The sequence below is a fragment of the Pelobates fuscus genome, chromosome 2 (assembly GCF_036172605.1).
Source record: "Pelobates fuscus isolate aPelFus1 chromosome 2, aPelFus1.pri, whole genome shotgun sequence".
Classification (NCBI taxonomy): Eukaryota; Metazoa; Chordata; class Amphibia; order Anura; family Pelobatidae; genus Pelobates; species Pelobates fuscus.
This window is the reverse complement of record NC_086318.1, coordinates 213,424,798-213,438,369: the sequence shown is the minus strand read 5'-3', so window position 1 is coordinate 213,438,369 and position 13,572 is coordinate 213,424,798.

The following is a 13,572-nucleotide window of genomic DNA, read 5'->3' as shown; positions in this document are numbered from 1 at the left end:
ATATGGGACGATAGTTAGAAGGGAAGGACAGGTCAAGAGATTTTTTTTTTTTTTTTAGATGGGTACTACAGTAGTACAGTATGATCAAGCAGGCAAATGGTGGGAAAGGAGAAGCGCAACCATCTCTTGTACAGTAGCCTGGGAGAAAGTCTGAGGGGTAGGAAAGGCATGTTCCAGGTGTGGTTGAGAAAGCGAGGGGCAAGGTGGTGAGAATTCCTACCTTAGCTATTCATTTTGTCGGTAAATTAGCATGCAAAGCTATTGGCTGTAAGGTTAGTTTGGGTGGCGGCCACAGCAGGGCAAAGAATGGAGTTAAAGGTATTAAGAAGACACCTGGGATTGCGGAAGCATGAGCTAAAGAAGGAGGAAAAGTATTACTGTTTGGCAAGGGCAATGGCTGTGCTGAATGAACGCAACATGAATTTGTGGTGGAGGAAGTCAGACTGGGTGCGTGACTTTCTCCAGCAGTGTTCGGCAGAACTGGAGCATCTCTGCAGGTAGAGTGTTGATTTAGTGTGCCACAGTTGGGGGCACGTTCTCTTCAAGGTGCATGTTTGGAGCGGGGCTGTAGCGTCCAGGGCAAAGGTGCGGGTAGAGTTATATGAGGAGATAGCCAGTGAGGGAGAGGTGAAAGTAGGGATGGATAGAAGTTGGGAATCAATCTTAGCTGATAGCTGCTGGAGGTCAATATAATTAAGATTTCTTCTTAGTTTAGGGGGGTTAGGTTGAGGATGATAGGGTAGGGGACTATTGAGAGCAAATGATAAAGGGGATGATCTGAGAGAGGAAATGGAGTGTTTCAGAGATTAGAGTTTGTACATTCATGAGCAGCAAATCCCACAACTTCCAGGCCTCACATCACACATTTCCAGAACCATCAATACTAAAGCTCTACATTTAACATGCTGCAGCAAATCCCACAACTCCCAGGCCTCAAATCACCCATTTCCAGGACCATTAATACTCAAGCTCTGCATTTAACATCTTGCAGCAAATCCCACAAACTCCCAGGTACTGACGGAAACTTGGAAGATAATCCACCTCATTTATTCTTGCATTGCTGCCATATTATCATGTATTACTATATAATTTTATAACATGCCAGGAGGCTTCGTATTTGCTTTAGTCTCTCTTTACTAGAACTCCACAGCAGCACAGAAAAACAACCAATCAGAAAAAAGTTAGCTACTATAAAACCCCCTTCCCATTGCATCATCTCCTCTTTCTTTGCTGCTCCGCATCAGTACAGGTCAGAGTACCACTGCCTCCTGCTTCTAGTGGGTGGCTTTGGGATTTAGTGTGATTTATTTATGATTGTTATGAACTATGCTTGGTTGTGAGATTTATGTGCCTTTCTGGCTCTTTTATTTTCTTTGGGGAATGTTTCCTTTACATTACTGATAGTTTTTCATGTGTTTATTTATACAGATTACTGGTAGTTTGCTATGTGTTTATTTATACAGATTACTGACAGTTTGCCATGTGTTTATTTATACAGATTACTGGTAGTTTACCATGTGTTAATTTATACAGATTACTGGTAGTTTGCCATGTGTTTAGTTATACAGATTACTGGTAGTTTGCCATGTGTTTAGTTATACAGATTACTGGTAGTTTACCATGTGTTTATTTATACAGATTACTGACAGTTTGCCATGTGTTTATTTATACAAATTACTGGTAGTTTACCATGTGTTTATTTACACAGATTACTGGTAGTGTGCCGTGTGTTTATTTACACAGATTACTGGTAGTTTGCCATGTGTTTATTTACACAGATTACTGATAGTTTACCATGTGTTTATTTATACAGATTACTGGTAGTTTTCCATGTGTTTATTTACACAGATTACTGGTAGTTTTCCATGTGTTTATTTATAGTTTTCTGTTAGCTTTCCATGTGTAAATGTCACAGATTTCTGTGAGTTTCAGGTAGATATATCACAGATTACTGTGAGTTTCCATATGTATATTTATATCACAGACTACTGTGGGTTATATGGCTATGTATATGTATACATCACTGATTACTGTGAGTTCTCAGATTCCTGTGAGTTCTAGGCCAGTGTATATATATATATATATATCACAGATTACTGTGGGTTCTATGACTATGTATATATCACAGATTTCTGTGAGTTCTATGTCAGTGTATATAGCACTGTATATTTGCTGTGAGTCTTAGTGCTATAGATATCACAGATTGCTGTGAGTTTCACTGACGGTAGATGTCAGTCCTGTCTATGCCGATACTATTCTATCTTATCAGGCTTCTTGGGAAGATTCATTGAGTTGAAGACACCTCCTGAAGAGACCATGAGTACTATACCCTTCAGGCGGTACGATGATGATGATGACCTACAATAAAGATAAGATATATCATACAGATCTGTATGTACATGTGCATTACAATTTGCACTTTAAAGAAGGTATTGCTCAGCAGAGCTTGATTTTATGGACACTATATCACTGGAACATATCCAGCTTAAACCCAATATAACGGTTTTACCTCTATGTTGCCTGCTGGGCACTTAGGGACCGCCAGTCCCGGTTACGGTTTATTCACACAGTAGTACGCTGTCTAAGATTAGTGTCTAAGGGTCCTAGGTCACAGGATACCCGGAGGATTTACAGACATTTAGGGGACTATGCCAAACTCAGAGGTCCCCATTACTCATTTAATATGAAACCCAGGATTGGCCTGCTATGTCTGTGCCCCATTGATTGGCCTGCTATGTCTGGGCCCCATTGATTGGCCTGCTATGTCTGTGCCCCATTGATTGGCCTGCTATGTCTGTGCCCATTAGAACGGCCTGCTATGTCTGTGCCCATTAAAACGGCCTGCTATGTCTGTGCCCATTAAAACGGCCTGCTATGTCTGTGCCCATTAAAACGGCCTGCTATGTCTGTGCCCCATTTATTGGCTTACTATGTCGGTGCCTATTTGAAGGGCCTGCTATGTCCGTGCCTATTTGCTTGGCCAACTATTCTGTGTCCATTCATTTGGCCTGCTGGGCCTGTGCCCTTCTGACGGGCCTGCTCTATTGGAGCCGAACCCCTTTTGGCCGCAGGCCTGGGGGAATATCACTGAGGAAAAAAGTGCCCACCAGTGACATGGAAATAGGCAGGTGTCCAGACAAGTACCATTGCCATACTATCCAAGAGGACACCAATGTACGGCCATCTGAATATGGTGGGAAGGGTGAAGGCCCTAAACCTCATGCCTGAAGGGCAGGGTTTCGTATGAAGACCCCGGACACATCCACGGTTTACTCCAAACCGGCGACGGCACATCTCCAAGGAGAACTTTGCACAGGCAAGGACCGGTACTCAGACACCTACAGGAGAAAGCGGTGTTTTTCCTTGTCTTTAACATCTACTGCGTATCTGCCTCCCGGAATCCTTATAGGTGTCGGTAGTTTTTTCCCGCGTTAGGTTAGCTCCTGGCCCTGTCCAGTGGGGCTTACTTTTATTACCTTCCGGCCTGCTATTTGCCTTCTATCTGAGATAGAATTGGTGTATTTACTCTTATCTACGTTAATTGTTGCTTTTTTGTTCTTTCATGACTTCCTTTTCCTTTTCGCTCGGGTCGTCGAGAGGCCTGACTTGACCTCCTCCGACCTCCCGGGCACTCGTGGATTGCGGAGAACGTCTCCAGCTTTCCTCAGACTACCAACTGTCTTCCTGGACCCCGTGCGCGCATGGGATCCGGATAGTCGGTTGATAGTTTTCCATCGTTGTTTCCGAAGATTGCCCTCAGCCTTATGCTGACATTAATAAGTGGTGTGCCTTGCAGTTGGTCACCCTGAGTCTCTAGGGACTCTAGTTTGGATCACAGGAGGGTGCGACCCTCCATCACCTCGATCAGAGTATATTTATTTTCAGAAACAGAGGGCGAACCCCTCTCAAATACAGAACAGGATACTGATTTGTTATTAGAGGGCGCAGCCCCTCCCTCGACCTCAACCAGATACTGGGCTGGATACAGAGGACAGGTTTGGAGGACACATTCTCATAGAGAGAACCAGTCATGGATGTAGACTCTGCTGTTGGTTATTAATGGGTGCGGCCCGCTCAGGCTAGCAGCCGGTCGCTATCACGGTATGCGATCACATTAGTAGAGAGCGCGGCTCTCTCATACACTCGACGCTCTACAGTACCGGCCATTTGTTCATCACACAGGCTTGTACCTGTGCAAGACATTGATGACTACATAGAGAGGCGTCCCTCCTGCATTCAATTAGAGCTGACGTCCATGCTACTGATTTCGTTATAGAGGTCTGCCTGGTCATGCAAGATATACATATTTAGACTGGATCCCTCTATTCTATCTACTGTAATGGATCTACTGGATCCGGACCGCTGTAACACACGTGAGAAATACTCACAGAGGTATAACGGGGGGAGACTCCACTTATTTACACACACTCCCGGAGATGGTACGGCTAACGGATGGACCTCCGGTATTACGAGAGTGCAGGTTTTGGTATATTCTGCACCATATAATACAGAGAATTGATTTCTCTTTTGGATACCCAGACCATTACGAACAAACTGCGCAGACAGTTTCTCCCATGTCAAGATATCAGGAGATACGGAGACCTTCATGGAGCAAACGGGCACTGCCTTGCACGGATAACAAGATTAAGGAAGGCTTATTACCCGGTCTGAAGGTAAACCGTACGTATGGATCACATGGTAAGACCGGAAACCCCGGTTGTCTTGACTTCCCCGGTCATTAAGATCTTGGGATAAGATGGCAGGACTGCCCCGTTTCCTCGGAGCGCATACCTGGTGAACAGGGTTCGGAGATGGTGGACCCTCCATCTATACTCTATTTATTCCTCACGGGAGCCGTTTTGTTGGATTCTTGCTAACCTACTTTTCAACTACTGTCGAGGAGACCTATGAGACTTTATGGAGGTACCTGGTGTGCCCCTACTCCTACACAAACATCTTTCACTCTTAGACGAGGACAAATCCGCATGGAAATCTGCGCTCCAGTTTGCACTTCCCATCCCTTTGAATATTTCTGGGATTCACTATTCCCTGAATAGTCGACCACCGTTCCTCTACACAAGTTCAGTTCGGAACCCTGAATGGACATCCTTTTGGAGTCTTTTCTCTACCACATCCGAGGATTACACAGTCCATTTGGAATATTGGAATCACTTAGGATACGGATAGTCTGACCACACTCTTGCCTGCATTATAAATTTATTTTCGGATGAGACATCTCACCGGATAGGCCAGGAGGGAACGAAAGATCCTACTCGGTTCTATTGCAACTTGGTGGTGGACTTGGGCGCATCCCTTGAGAGTGGAGGTCTACCTGCAAGGCCACATTGCCGGGTGCCCCTGGCACGATCGGTGGAGCAACCTTATACATCAAGAGTTGTGACATGGTGGCAGTGTCTTATCGCGGCCCTAAGTCCGCAAATGACCTTCGACATTTTATAACTGCAGGGAAATGGCTAATAGGTCAGTTTGCCAGCTCATGGACTGGTAGGTAACAGGTCGCGACCCCACGTGCATTGGATCGATCAACGGAGGATGTTTTTTCCGTTTTTGGGATACTTCATCAACTGGCATCTCCATCGGTTGCTGTATTGTCATCTATCGCAGTTGGAAAGTCCATTTGGGTTTGCTCGGGTAGCTCAGAGAATGGGTACCAGCGAAACAAACAGCGTGGAATTTGTTGACCTAGCGTTAAAACAGCAAATACGAAGCCTCCTGTCATGTTATAAAATTGTAGATTATGCTAGCTTTAGTGTACCTATAATCTTAATTTTATTAATGACAGGAGGCGAGTATTTCCCACCCGTTCTTATCCCTCCCTTTAATTTTATAGTTTGGATTAATCAGGTATGTATACAACTCTGCTTGTTGTTTCTGCTACCTGTCACTTGTCCTTATGTCTGTTTTTCATAAGTAGGGTTGGGATATCTACATATTAAGGTAATTTTGTTTGCTACATTGGGTATCTACAAGTTTATTCAAAATACATTTCATTGGATAATCAACCTGTTCGATTCTGTTTTTCTCTCGTTTCAGTTTCCAGTCCTTCAGCGCTATCTAGTGTGGCACTTTGTCGTGGATGGTAGACATTGATTTATTTATTTTCAGTCCATCAACGCTATCTTGGTTGACAGTTCTTCTCAGACGTTGGACATTGCTGTATTCTTCGCATCTGGACTTCGTTGCTTCCCATTATTTTTTCTGCCTTTGTTCTGTTTTGTCACAGCTTGAAAGAGGAAATGATGCAATGGGAAGGGGGTTTTATAGTACCTAACTTTTTTCTGATTGGTTGTTTTTCTGTGCTGCTGTGGAGTTCTAGTAAAGAGAGACTAAAGCAAATACTCGCCTCCTGTCATTAATAAAATTAAGATTATAGGTACACTAAAGCTAGCATAATCTACAATTTGTCAGTATATTTATACTAGGAGACATTTTGTGTTAAGACCGAAATTTAAAAAGAAATGTATACTGTAAGTCACCATCGGAACGGCGGGGACTGCATTTTGCATTACAATGCAAAGACAGACACAATTTTTTTTATTTGATTCTATTCACTCAAGCCTAAGCTAAGGAATGCGACTAATGGAATTATTGACAGAGATAAGGCATGATGTCTGCAGCAACCCAGAGGCAAATATACACACACACTATCCACTTATAACTTACTATTAGTGATGTCGCAAACATAACATTTTCCGTTCGCGAACGGCGATCACGAACTTCCGCAAATGTTCGCTAACGGCGAACCTGGCGAACCGCCATAGACTTCAATAGGCAGGCGAATTTTAAAACCCACAGGGACTCTTTCTGGTCACAATAGTGATGGAAAAGTTGTTTCAAGGGGACTAACACCTGGACTGTGGCATGCCGGAGGGGGATCCATGGCAAAACTCCCATGGAAAATTTCATAGTTGATGCAGAGTCGGTTTTAATCCATAAAGGGCATAAATCACCTAACATTCCTAAATTGTTTGGAATAACGTGCTTTAAAACATCAGGTATGATGTTGTATCGATCAGGTAGTGTAAGGGTTACGCCCGCGTCATAGTGACAGACCAAACTCCCCGTTTAACGCATCACAAACACCGCAAACTGTTGTCAGAGGCAGACACACCAAAAAAAGCCACACTGCTGAGCTCTGAAATTACGGCATTCTGGTGGTGGCAACAGCATGCGTTGATTGGCGTGCTGTCTGGCTGACCCCAGGTGCCGATGCATGCTGACTGTGCCACTAGCTCCTTGCGACAACCTCCCCCTGCTTCCAACTCGTCTCCTCCTCCTCTCTGTCTCCCCATCTGAACTTTCCCCCTGTTCTTCTTCTCTTCTAGCAGGCACCCACGTGACATCAATGGACGCATTGTCATCATCAACCGCTTCACTTCAATCTGACAACTCAGCAAAGGAAGCAGCAGCGGGTACAACATCATCATCATCATCACACCGTACGTCCATGTGTGTAATGCTGCCTGACTGAGACATATCCCTGTTATCTACATCCTCTGGCAATAATGGTTGCGCATCACTCATTTCTTCCAACTGATGTGTAAATAACTCCTCTGACAGATCAAGTAAAGCGGCTGTGATGCTAGTGTTGGTGGTGGCGGCAGGCGGGCGAGTGGTAACTTGAGAGGTGCCCGAAGCTAAGCTGGAGGAGGATGGTACGTCAAGGTTCCGAGCGGAAGCTGTAGAAGATTGGGTGTCCTGTGTTAGCCAGTCAACTATGTCCTCAGAACTTTTCGAGTTCAGGGTACGTGGCCTCTGAACACTGGGCATTATTCTAGGACCAAAGGGAATCACAGCACCACGACCATGACGGCCCCCTGCGGGGTGGCCTGCCTCTGCTTGTCATTTTTTTTTCCGATTAGTGGTACTATGCGTGCAGGCTACTGTGACAACAGATATGAGTGGCACTGTGCACTTGCAGAAGTTGGCAGAGTAGACGCTGTAGGCCTGACACACACGCTTGCAGACAACTAACTGCTATTCAATCTATTGAACTGCTATTTTTTTTTAAATGTACACTACTGTTACACCAGATATGAGTTGCACTGGTGTGACACTGTGCCCTGGCAGGCCCTGAAACGCACACGTGTGAAGGAAACTGACTGCTATTATGTTACAGTCAAAAAAGTTTTTTTTTTTTTAATGCAAGCTATTGTGACACCAGATATGAGTGGTGCAAGTGGGCACAGTATACGCTGTGAGCCTGACACACACGCTGGCAGGCAGGCTACTGCAATTAGATTACACAGGAAAAAAAAAAAAGCAGACTGATGTAGCTATCGATTTCCCTATTAAATCAGCAGCAGTTACACTGTCCCTCCTCTCACTAAGAATGCAGCTTCCGGGGGGCGGGGCCTAGCTGTCATGGAGGAAAGACGCACTTCGTGTGAGCTCCCTCAATATCTCACTTTAAGCAGCTATCAACAAGCGAATTTCACCCCAGAATGGGATGACCCAGCAATGTTGCTCCTACCTGACCGACCCGACATGCTTAATAGCGGTCAGCAACTCGACAGAGTCTTACTTACCTCCGCGTGGCAAGTGTGGCTTGGTGCTCACCGGGCGGGAGAGGTGGCCGATCTCCCGATCCTGGGATGCCCAGGAGCAGCTACTTCCCGGCAGGAGCTCCATTACCCCCCCTCGGACCGGTGGGGGTTATCCCAGTCCACCCCTGAGAGGCTGTCTGGAGCTAATGGACGCACAGAGCACAGCTGCCCAGGCTGACATACTCATATGCGACTCTCCCAATATGGCGGCAGCCGCGTGTCCTCCTGTTACCAGCAAAGCATGGCAGGATATTGAGTCTAAGCTGGACAGACTCTTTAATCAATTTTGGAAGCAAATAACAAGCAGGAAGCCCCAACAAGCTCCACCACAGCCCCAACAAGCTCCACCACAGCTAAGCGAAGCAGTCCCCATTAAAATCCACCAACACAAAAGGCGTTGAAGACGGGACTGGAGGCACAAACAGAAATGCAGAGCCTGCCCCACATCAAGCACTCACCTCCACCTTAATCCACCACAATCCCACACCGGACGTGAAGCACCACCGGGACAGATCCGACCACCCGACAAAACAAGCTTCCACCACTTCAAGCCGCGAACCCGGCACTCAGCCAGAGACTTGCCTTTGTTGTTCCAGGTATCAGGGACTCCCAGGGTCTGCACCGTGCACCCAGAAGGGATTGGATGAGCACAAGCAGTAAACAGCAGCCTGCCAAGCATGTCCCACTATAGCCGATCCTCCACACCATGCCTTTGATCACATGAACTGCTCTCTGCACATTAACTAATCGTAAAGTAGCAAGCGTTTAAACATGTCATTATTTCACCTCCTAAAGAGTTTATTGTCGTAGTTCCTTACATGCCTTTACCTTAACCGTTCATGTATTATTTTATTCACTAGTCTCATCTCATGGGGCGACTCACACTTGATTTATAACTAGTGGTGGAGCTGCTGATATAAATACACAGTTGATAACGTGCAAGCTACACCCTAAACATGACAGCCATCTTTCACAACAATGTACTGCTATATACTCATACCCTCAGTGCAACTAGCCATGATATACGCACGTTCAGCCTAGCATGCTCAAATATAACACACTTCTGTCTAAAAAAATAAAAAATAATAATAATACAAAAAAAAAGATTGCAGCTTCCGAATGAATCTAAAATGGATGCTGTCCAGGAGGTGGGAGGGTCTGGGAGGGAGGGTCTGCTTCTGATTGGCTGGAATGTGTCTGCTGACTGTGAGGTACAGGGTCAAAGTTTACTCAATGATGACGAATAGGGGGCGAACCGAACATCACTTATGTTCGCCGTCCGTAGCGAACGCAAACAAGCTATGTTCGCCAGGAACTATTCGCCTGCGAACCATTCGGGACATCATTACTTACTATAAGTATATTAATCATATATAAATAGTACTAAGTTAATAATATAGAATATACATGGATATAATATCAATGAAGAAATGTCATATTATTTACTAACGTTAATGGAATATGTGTAATAGACATGTATAAATCACATTACTATGTGCTACACACAAGAAAACCAGACAGGATTACCAAGGACAGATAACACTAAGTAATTAATTTTACTTTAAAAAAAAAAAAAAACTAACAGAATCTTACAAAGTTCCATTTTAAGGAAGGGTGAAATTAAGGCTACAGGTGTCAAAAATTCCAATTTTTTTACACCAAAACCAGACGCTCTGTCTGGAAAAAACAAAAGAAAAGCCTTTGAAAAGTGACATGTTGGTGACAAATGGTTGTCCATAAAGATAACCAAGACCACGTCAAACGCATTACAAAATACAGTTAACCCATTATACAAAAAGGTAAATGGACCCCCTGACAAGAATTTTCTGTGATGTACTTGCGCCATCTACTGACCAAATTCTAGATAATAGTCTGTAGGGAAGACACACCCACAGTTCTCCATTGGTCATATCAACTAGTGACATATAGAGAACTTCTCCATTAAAAATTAAGGACAAAGGAGAGAGAGAGAGAGACTCAAGACTCTCAGATGCTCAAACTCTTACAGACTCTAGACACACTCACTTTGAGGATGGACTCACATCTAGCATCTAAGATCTGATATCTGGAGCCAAAGCTGGACACACCTAATTCTTTGTGTCTTTTCCAACTAAAACTTAACTTTGAAATTCTTTAAAATTCAGAACTCTGAAAACATTTCTATTTTCATACAATTCTCTCATCATACTTGCATTCAATATTCCTTGGACATATCTACAAATCTGATCTACAACATAACTGGTAATTATGCTGGTTTTATTTAACTTAATTAAATTAAAAGGCAGAATATACTTGGATAAAAGCTGGTGATTCCAACATTAAGGAGTCATGATTCGTTAATAATATATAGAATTCGAAATGCCATTCCTGCAGGTGGACCAATGAACTCTATATTACTTTTAACTTTAAAAATAGAATACCAGGCAATTGTCCAGATATATTAGCTTACGTAATTTAGAAATAGTAATCTTAATTAGGAAAGTTAAAATTCTGCAAACTTAAAATCTGGTTAGAATTATTCTTATTGGATCTATATAGAAATGGTTAATGATTTAGTATGAAAAATATTGTATTTGTCATTGCAATATAAAAGGATATCTTGCCTATGAGAATTGCAGCCAGAAAGGAATGAGTTAATTCAGTGTGATTTGAAAGTCAGCTAAAGTTTTTATTGCTTTATGCTGTGCTGCTGTGTTCTGTTTCAAAGTAAAATGTCCTGTTGTAAATCTTTTTGAAAACTGCATACATGTCGATATAACTGTTGCTATTTAGCTGTCTGTAATTGTGTTAAACCACTGCCATACTGTATACTTATGTTATACCTATATATTCACTGATATTATCACACATGTTACATATTATTATTATTATTACTGCCACAATAAATTATATTTAATAATTTATTTGTGATTAATATGTGAAATAAAAATCTTCTAAGGAAACTTACTCCAGGATCTATGAGAATTAAAATAGTGGGTCATTCTCAGATTTAAATTAATATAATCGGGAAAACGGTGCCAAGATATTAATTTTGATATAATAAAAATTATGATTTTTTTTTTATGAAAATATTATTTTTAATATTTATCACCCCATAAATATCCTCACAAATTGCTACCATTTATACCTGTAGTTTTCCACTGTAATTTTCTGTGCATGCAGTTGTATTATTGTCATTTAATGTTTCTAACCAATATTTTAAGTACACAGCTATTCATATTTTGGGTGATAGAATTTGGTTGCTAAGCTCTTCAATTGTATACAACACATGGCTACTCTACCCTTTCCCCACCTTCCCCTTTTTCCTATGTTCATCACAGCTGTAAATACCTTCATATAACTCACAGCTGTAAATACATTCATATAACTCCATCTCTGTTCTTCCGGTTGGAAAAAGTAGAGTGGGGAGGAAAGTAAAGTGGGAGCAATGGAAATCGTGTCAGCAGGGACAAGTAAGCAGATGGATGAAGAGATTTTGCTAATTAGAGAGGTGAGAGTGTAAGTAAAGAATATAAGGGAGATCATTCTCTAAGGAGCATAAAGGAGTTTATATTATAAAGAAGGAAAATTAGGATTTTTTAGTTATGCAAAATTAGATGAGGTGGGATCTTAAAGTCACATGAGAGATGAGAGGGGTCAGGGTTGTAGGTAGGGAGTGTGATAGTTGAGCAGGTAATGAGGGTTTGAGAGACATAATTAGTGTGTTTGGAAAGTCAGGTCACTTGTGCTATCTATAAATGTAGTGAGTTCTGTGGGGTGGTGTGGGGAGGGCTGGGCAGGAAGCCATCCAAAAGAGCTACTTCTGCATAAGGCTGTAGCTTGTCTTGGTAGCTGTGAGTCATGGGAGCTAGTTAATGTTCTTTTAGGGACCCAGACTGCAAGAAAGGATCTGGGTTAGATCAAACAGCAAAATAAAGGTGGGGAAGACACAGATATTGAGGTGAGAAATGGCAATTAATGAGGAAATAAAGAACAGAGGAGAAAGTATTTGAGATTTATATATATAAGGGTATGTCATAAATGGTGAACATAAGTCAACATGACTATCAGCACAATAACTAAATTAACAAAAATAGGGGTAGGTCATAAATGGTGGACATAAATTAACAAGACTATTAGCAAAATACTAACCAGATAAACAATTATCAAAACAAGGATTGAGCATGGAAGGTACAAAGTTAACAATTAAGTAGTAACATTGTTGGGGAGAGAAGTAAAACAAGAAACTGAGAAAAAAAAGAATAAAATAAAATAAGTGGTGCAGGCATTCTTATGTAGACCATCCAAAAGAGCTACCTCTGCATAAGGCTGTAGCTTATTTTGGTAGCTGTGACAAAAAAGTGGTTGTTAAATGTGAAATTTCCTTCAGAGTATCTACAAATGCAATGATGATCAGAGTCTTTGAAGCTTTTTGTTCCAGTTGCCCTGTCTCTAACTTCTCTAACACCTTTCCCCTGTCTGGCTCCCATCTTGTAAAATGAGGCCATCAGAAATCTAAACTACCTTAACCCCTTAAGGACACATGACATGTGTGACATGTCATGATTCCCTTTTATTCCAGAAGTTTGGTCCTTAAGGGGTTAATCTGTATCATGTCTCTTATTCTCTCCAGTCTCCACTTCTCATCTCTCAACTCACTCTTGTGTCTCTTAAGCCACCTCATACTGCATTTTTTGTCCTGTTTACTGCTCTAGATATGGCTGCATTAATTAAAACACATACTTTGCACCGACCATACCTTCAACCCCAGCAGAGCAAGCTCACCTGCTATATCCATCAATGTTCCTGAATTGCAGAACATTGTTGAGAAAGTCTGGCATGTCGGTCCACTCTTGACTTCCTAGTTTACAAATTCATGCTACATTCCTATACTTCCAACTTTTCCATTGCCAAGCAAGAGTATTTCACTACTCTCATCTTCACCTACTCTCACAATCCCAAATTCCCTTTTCATACAGTTAGATCCCAGCTCTGCCACACTGCAACTAACCTCACAGCTAGTGAT